Below are 7,387 nucleotides of genomic sequence, written 5' to 3' on the forward strand. Positions count from 1 at the left end.
AATTTATGGTGAAAGTCTTTAATTTAGATGCAAGATTTATTATAAAAAAAAAAAAATAGAGAAGAGAGTGTGACTTGAACTCTAGACCACAAAATTAATAAGTATGGCTCTTACCATTTGAGTTGCAAAAAACTTATATATGCATTTTGTATATTATTTATATATTTGACCTACCCATGCTTTGGGTGTACCCAACCACTAGTATTAAATAAAATATACACAAAACCCTACCTTCTTATTTGTTCATCACAGCAGCCGTGAGGGAGAGAGAGAGAGAGAGAGAGAGAGAGATTTGAGAGTAACTTTTGGTAACATTGGTGGTCAACAACCCTAGTATTCCTAGCAGCCACAACCGCAGCAGTGAGGAGCATGGAGAAACAGTGGGAGAAGAGCAGTCGCAATCCAAGTCTTGGACTTATGTTTCGTAGTAAGGAGGTAAGCTTTTGAATCCTATCTTCCTTTGTTCCTCATCTTCCTTCCATTATCTTAATACATCCAGTGGGTTAATTAATTGGGTAGATGATGGATGATATATTATTATGCCTAACCAATATTATATTGCAGGGATGATGTATACATCGGTGGAGTGCTTCATGAGAGTTCATACACCCAATAATGTAGTTTAGGAATTAACTAAAGACGATGTTGGGGGACCGATTTTTTTAGCAGGTTGTGGGCCTTTGAAGAGCTAATGTGGGTATGCAATAGTATTCTAGAAATTTTAATTGAAGTCATAATGTTGCTCCTAAGAATATTAATCTGCCAGGAAGCTTTAGAAATTAAGAAATTAGAAGAAATTAATGAATTTTGAAATGAAATTTTTACTGTAGATTAATTACATATTGACTGTCATATCTGAATTTTCTAATAATATTTGGGAGTTAAAATCCATATAAACTGATGCGTTCAAATCTGTCCAGAAAATGGATTTAAAACAGTAAGTTCAGAAGCATTGTTCTCTTTGGGTATTGATCCGAAAATTATCAAATCAGCGTCATTAGAACCGGTTACGAGTTTAGTTTTGTAAATTTTTGGCCTTGCGTTCATTGCTCATGTATACTAAGAGAACTATTAATCTCTTTAAAGTGCTGCAGAAAATAACCTTTTGGGTGTAATTAATTGTAAATAATTATTTTGATAAGCAAATCAAGTAAAACCAATTGGGTTTGAAACTTAGGATATATTAGTTGATATCTGGAGGGTTTTGGAATTTTTCGAATAGCGTGGAGTGGGTTTTGTGATTTTCAAAATTAGCGAATAGATTGGAAAAAGTTGTTTAAAACTCTGTTTTTTCTTAAACTTATTTTTAGTTAAGTTTCGATCGGAACCCATGTCTTGTGTAATTCTAGGCCTTCAAGAACATTAACTTAGGTATTATTTAAGAGTAACGGTGAGTGGGGTTGAGCTGTGTTAGTACGCTTTAGTGTGGGGTACTTAGTTTATTATTCTCTTTAGTATTTTTAAATTAGTAGTGACGTGTAGTCTTCATACTTGGTTCAGGGCACTAGTTAGACTTTCATACTCTATTCAAGGATTATATTATTTCATTTTCAGGTGAGTAGTTTCATGCTACATATTTTTTTAAATGTTCCCCTACCCTGAACTGTTGGAAAACTTAATTGTTGTTTCAGAATCAAACTGTTTTGATAAATTATTATGTCATCAATGGAATCAAATTATTTCTGAAACATGTGTTAACTTGGCATACTGTAAACTATTTGTTTTGGTCTCATGTTTATAATGGTGAACTACCATGTTTTGCAAAACTGATGCGCATTGATTATTGCGGCCATTTGTATATTTTAGTCCAGGAAAATTATTCCACTGCGTGTGGTGACTCTGGCCACTAGGGAACAGATCTGGGTTGGGCTGTGATGACTCTAGTGCTCAACGATTGTAAGGAAAAGGCCTAGGTTAAGCTAGGTGACATTCAATCGGACCGTCTTAGAGAAAAGGCCGAAGTTGCCACCCTAAGGATGACTCTTAGTTCGGTATTGGATCCAACGGGGCTTATAGCCTTGAGAACTGTGTGGCATGTTACTTGTTATTTCTTGGTACCCAGAAAATTATTGGTGTTCATGTTGTAATCTATTTTAAGTGAAAAATGTCATTTATCATGTTCTTAAGAGACATGAGTACTTTAACTGTTGAATTGTGGAACCTTCTTTTTGAAACATATTATCTTTATCAAAAGTGTATGCCAATCTAGTTTCTGTGATATATATCTTATTTTAGAATTGAACACTGTTTTTGAAACTGTATTTACTATCCATGTTGTTACTCACTGAGCTATCAGCTGACTTAGTTGTTTATCATTTCCAGGTGTTAGAAGGACTTAGAGTGAACTAATGGCATAGTGGGGATTCAATTGCATGGACCTCTAGGACATTCATTTATTTTGTTTTAGCTTGTTATGTTGGGTTTTGTGCATACATTGTGGTTGGGTTTTATTTAGAATTTTTTTATTTTATGGACGGTTTGTGTCCCATTTAGTATATAGCTTTGGAAGTTGGTTATGATTAGTTTTACCATTTATAGTTTGTGGCATGTCAGTGGATTGGGTTTTGATTTATTTATTTCTGGGCTATCATCACATTTATTCTTTATGATTTTTTGGGTTCATGTTAAGGCTTACGTGTGCATTGGGCTTTGTCCCTGTGGGCCACGACCAGTCATACCTGGGTTTGGGGTGTGACAATTGTGGTATCAAAGCTATAGGTTTATTGAGTTACATATCTTGCATTTCATCATTTAGACGAGGTCCGAGTCCCTGTAGTCTTTAGTAGTGTGTGGTTAAGTTAGTTTTGTTTAAACTTGTGATGAATCTTTCTTGATTTCATTTTGAAGGTTAAGAGTTAGCATCTAGATATCTACATGGATTGTCTATTCCTTGTGAGCTTTTGGATGTTTTTATTACCGTGTCTACTCTATTAGGAGAAATAGTAGTATTGGGAGACGTTTGTAGATCTTGTGAGGTAGACTTGGATGGTAGGATTTTTTTTCCAGTGGATTTGATTTCTTTAGAGATGAAGGATTTTGACGTGATTTTGGTGATGGATTGGTTGACAAAGCATCATGCCTCTATTGATTGTTTTAGAAAAATTGTAGTTTTTGCTATGCCAAGACAACATGAGTTTTTCTTTCAAGGAGATGGGAAAGGGTCTTCTATTGTTTTATTTCTTCCCTTCAGGCTAACCGAATGTTGAGAAATGGGTGTCATGGTTATTTAGCTTGTGTGGTGAGTACCAAACAGCTAGAGCACAGGTTAGAGGAGTTGCCTGTAGTGAGGGAATTTGTTAATGTTTTTCTAGAGGATCTACCTGATCTTCCTCCAGATCGTAAGGTTAAATTTTCCATTATCTCGGTCCCTGACACAACACTTATTTCTAAAGCGCCCTATAGAATGGCACCATTGGAGTTGGGGAAGTTACAAACTCAGTTATAGGAATTGTTAGTCAAAGGTTTTATTAGGCCTAGTGTTTCACCTTGGAGAGCACCTGCGTTGTTTGTGAAGAAGAAGGATAGGTCTATGAGGTTGTGTTTTAACTATAGGGAATTGAACAAAGTCACAATGAAGAATAGGTGTCTTTTGCCATGTATTGATAACCTATTTGACCAATTACAAGGAGCTTATGTATTCTCTAAGATGGATTTGAGGTCAGGCAATCACCAGTTGAAGGCAAGGGATGAGGATGTTCCTAAGACCGCTTTTAGAAACCGTTTTGGGCATAAAGAGTTCTTGGTGATGCCTTTGGTCTCACAAATGCACCAGCCACATTTATGGATTTGATTAATATAGCATTTAAACCCCAGCTAGATAAATAGCAGTAATGTTTATTGATGACATCGTAATTTATTCGAGGAGTAAGAAGGAACATGAGCAGCATTTGAAGGTAGTACTGTTGACCCTCAGGGAGAAGAGACTGTATGAAAAATTTAAGAAATGTGAATTCTGGTTGAGTAGTATATCCTTTTTGGGTCATGTGGTGAGTAAAGATGGGGTATCTATAGGTAGCACGAAGGTGGCAACAATCGTTGATTGGCCACGACCTACTTCTGTGACAGAAGTACATAGCTTTCTAGGGCTTGTTGGATATTATAGACAGTTTGTGGAAGGATTCTCCCGTATTGCTTTGTCACTTACCAATCTCACTGGGAAAAGGGTCAAGTTTGAGTGGAATGATGATTGTGAGTGTAGTTTCCAAGAATTTAAACAGAGATTAACATCAGTTCCAATCCTTGCCTTATCGACAGATGGGAGGTGGTTTTGTGATTTATAGTGATGTTTCACGACAGTGTTTAGGATGTGTGCTTATGCAACATGGGAAGGTGATTGCTTATGCATCACGACAGTTGAAAGTATATGAGAGAAATTATCCTATGCATCACTTGGAGTTAGCAGCAGTGATTTTCATTCTTAAGATCTGGCGGCATTATTTGTATGGAGAGTCATGTGAGATTTACCCTGATCATAAGAGTTTGAAGTATATTTTCACACAGAAGGAACAAACTTTGAGGCAAAGAAGATGGCTTGAGTTGCTAAAAGATTACAATGTGACAATTTTGTATCATCTGGGGAAGGCAAATGTGGTGGCAGATGCCTTGAGTAGGAAAGTCGCAGTTGGAGATATACTTGCTTTGTCTATTGAGAGTTGTTTGGTAGAAGACATGAGATGTTTGAGGCTTGAGGTTGTTACGCCGGGTGATAGGACTTATTGTAGTCAATTGACAGTTTGGCCGACCTTGAGAGAATGGATTCGTTTAGCTCAGGAGATTGACCCCCTGTGTGAGCATATTAAATGAGAGATGGCAGAGGGTAAGCATGTAGACTTTGTGGTTAGTGATGATGGGTTGCTTAGATTTCGTAGCCGAATTTGTGTTCCTATTGGTGGTGAGTTGAGAAAGAAGATTATGACGGAGGCGCATAGTTCTAGTTACAGCATTCATCTTGGAAGCACTAAGATGTATTGGGATCTTCATGAACATTTTTGATGGAATGGTATGAAGGGAGATATTGCAGAATTTGTGGCTCAGTGTTTTGTGTGCCAACAGGTTAAAGCAGAATATCAGAAACCCCTGGGGAAACTACAACCCTTACCTATACCAGAGTGGAAGTGGGATCATATTACCATGGACTTCGCATGTGGATTATCTCGTACTAGTAGCAATCACGATGCAGTTTGGGTAGTTGTTGATAGATTAACCAAGTCAGCACAGTTTATTGCAGTACAGATGAACTATTCTCTAGCTCGATTTGCACAGTTGTATGTGAAGGAGATTGTTAGATTGCATGGTGCACCTGTGTCAATAATGTCAAATCGGGACCCTCGTTTTGTGTCTAAGTTTTGGGGTGCGTTACAGTCAGCTATGGGTACTCGATTAAATTTTAGTTCAGCTTATCACCCTCAGACAGATGGGCAATTGGAGAGAACTATTCAAACCCTTGAGGATATGTTGAGGGCTTGTGCTTTGGAGTAGAGAGGTAATTGGGATGATTATTTTCCGCTCATGGAGTTTGCGTATAATAATAGTTATCATTCTAGTTTGGGAGTAGCTCTTTATGAGGCTTTCTATGAGAGGAAGTGTAGGTCTCCTTTGTGTTGGTATGAAGTTGGTGAGAGGCAAATATTGGGACCTGATTTGGTGGAGGATGCTACACAAAAAATTATCACCATCACAGAGAGATTATTGACTGCTCAGAGTAGACAAAAAAGTTATGCTGATCATTGTAGGAGAGATTTAGAGTTTCATGTGGAGGATATGGTATTCTTGAAAGTGTCACCATGGAAAGGAGTCATCAGGTTTGGAAAGAAAGGAAAGTTGAGTCCTAGATACATTGGTCTATTTGAGGTATTGGAGAAGGTTGGTGAGATTGCGTACCGTGTTGCATTACCCCCTAGGTTGGCAGCAGTGCATAATGTGTTTCACGTGTCTATGCTGAGGAAATATGTGCATAGTCCGCCGCATGTGATAGAGTATGAGCCGCTTCAGATTAGAGAGGATTTTTCATATGAGGAAATGAATGTTCAGATTTTGGATTCGAAAGAGAAAATGTTACGTACAAAGGCCATTAATATGGTTAAGGTATTATGGCGTAATCATCTAATTGAAGAGGTGACTTAGGAACGCGAGGACGAAACGCGTGAGAAGTACCCACATCTATTTTCATGATTTACTAAGGTTAGTTTCGAGGATGAAACTTTTTTTTTAGGGGGGGAGAATGTGAGAACCTGAATATAAAAATTAAGTAAATAATTAAATAATAATAATATTGCAATCTCCAATATTTTGGTGACGAATCCTAACGTGCAAATAAAATATTATTGGAGGATCTTTTAATTAATTTTAAACCTAAAATAAATTTATGGTGAAAGTCTTTAATTTAGATGCAAGATTTATTTAAAAAAAAAAAAAAATAGAGAAGATGGTGTGACTTGAACTCTAGACCACAAAATTAATAAATAAGGCTTTTACCATTTGAGTTGCATATAACTTATATATGCATTTTGTACATTATTTATATATTTGACCTACACATACTTTGGGTGTACCCAACCACTAGTATTAAATAAAATACACACAAAACCCTACCTTCTTCTTTGTTCATCACAACAGCCGTGAGGGAGAGAAAGAGATAGAGAGATTTGAGAGAAACTTTTGGTAACATTGGTGGTCAACAACCCTAGTACTCCTAGTAGCCACAGCCGCAGCAATGAGAATGAGGGAGAAACAGTGGGAGAAGAGCAGTCGCAATCCAAGTCTTGGACCTATGTTTCGTAGTAAGGAGGTAAGCTTTTGAATCCTATCTTCCTTTGTTCCTCATCTTCCTTCCATTATCTTAATATATCCAGTGGGTTAATTAATTGGGTAGATGATGGATGATTTATTATTATGCCTAATCAATATTATATTGCAAGGATGATGTATACATCGGTGGAGTGTTTCATGAGAGTTCATACACCCAATATTGTAGTTTAGGAATTTACTAAAGATGATCTTGGGGGACTATTTTTTTAGCAAGTCGTGGGCCTTTGAAGAGCCAATGTGGGTATGCAATAGTATTTTAGAAATTTTAATTGCATTCATGATGTTGCTCCTAAGAATATTAATCTGCCAGCAAAATTTAGAAATTAATAAATCATATCAAACAAATGAATTTTGAAATGAAATTTTTACAGTAGATTAATTACATAATGAATGACATATCTGAATTTTCTAATAATTTTTGGGAGTTAAAATCCATATAAACTAATGCGTTCAAATCTGTCCAGAAAACAGATTTAAAACAATAAGTTCAGAAGCATCGTTCTCTTTGAGTATTGATCCGGAAATTATCAAATCAGCATCATTAGAACCAATTACAAGTCAAGTTTCTTTCATTTTTGGC

The sequence above is a fragment of the Camellia sinensis genome, chromosome 7 (assembly GCF_055761805.1).
Source record: "Camellia sinensis isolate YWXY chromosome 7, ASM5576180v1, whole genome shotgun sequence".
Taxonomy (NCBI): domain Eukaryota; kingdom Viridiplantae; phylum Streptophyta; class Magnoliopsida; order Ericales; family Theaceae; genus Camellia; species Camellia sinensis.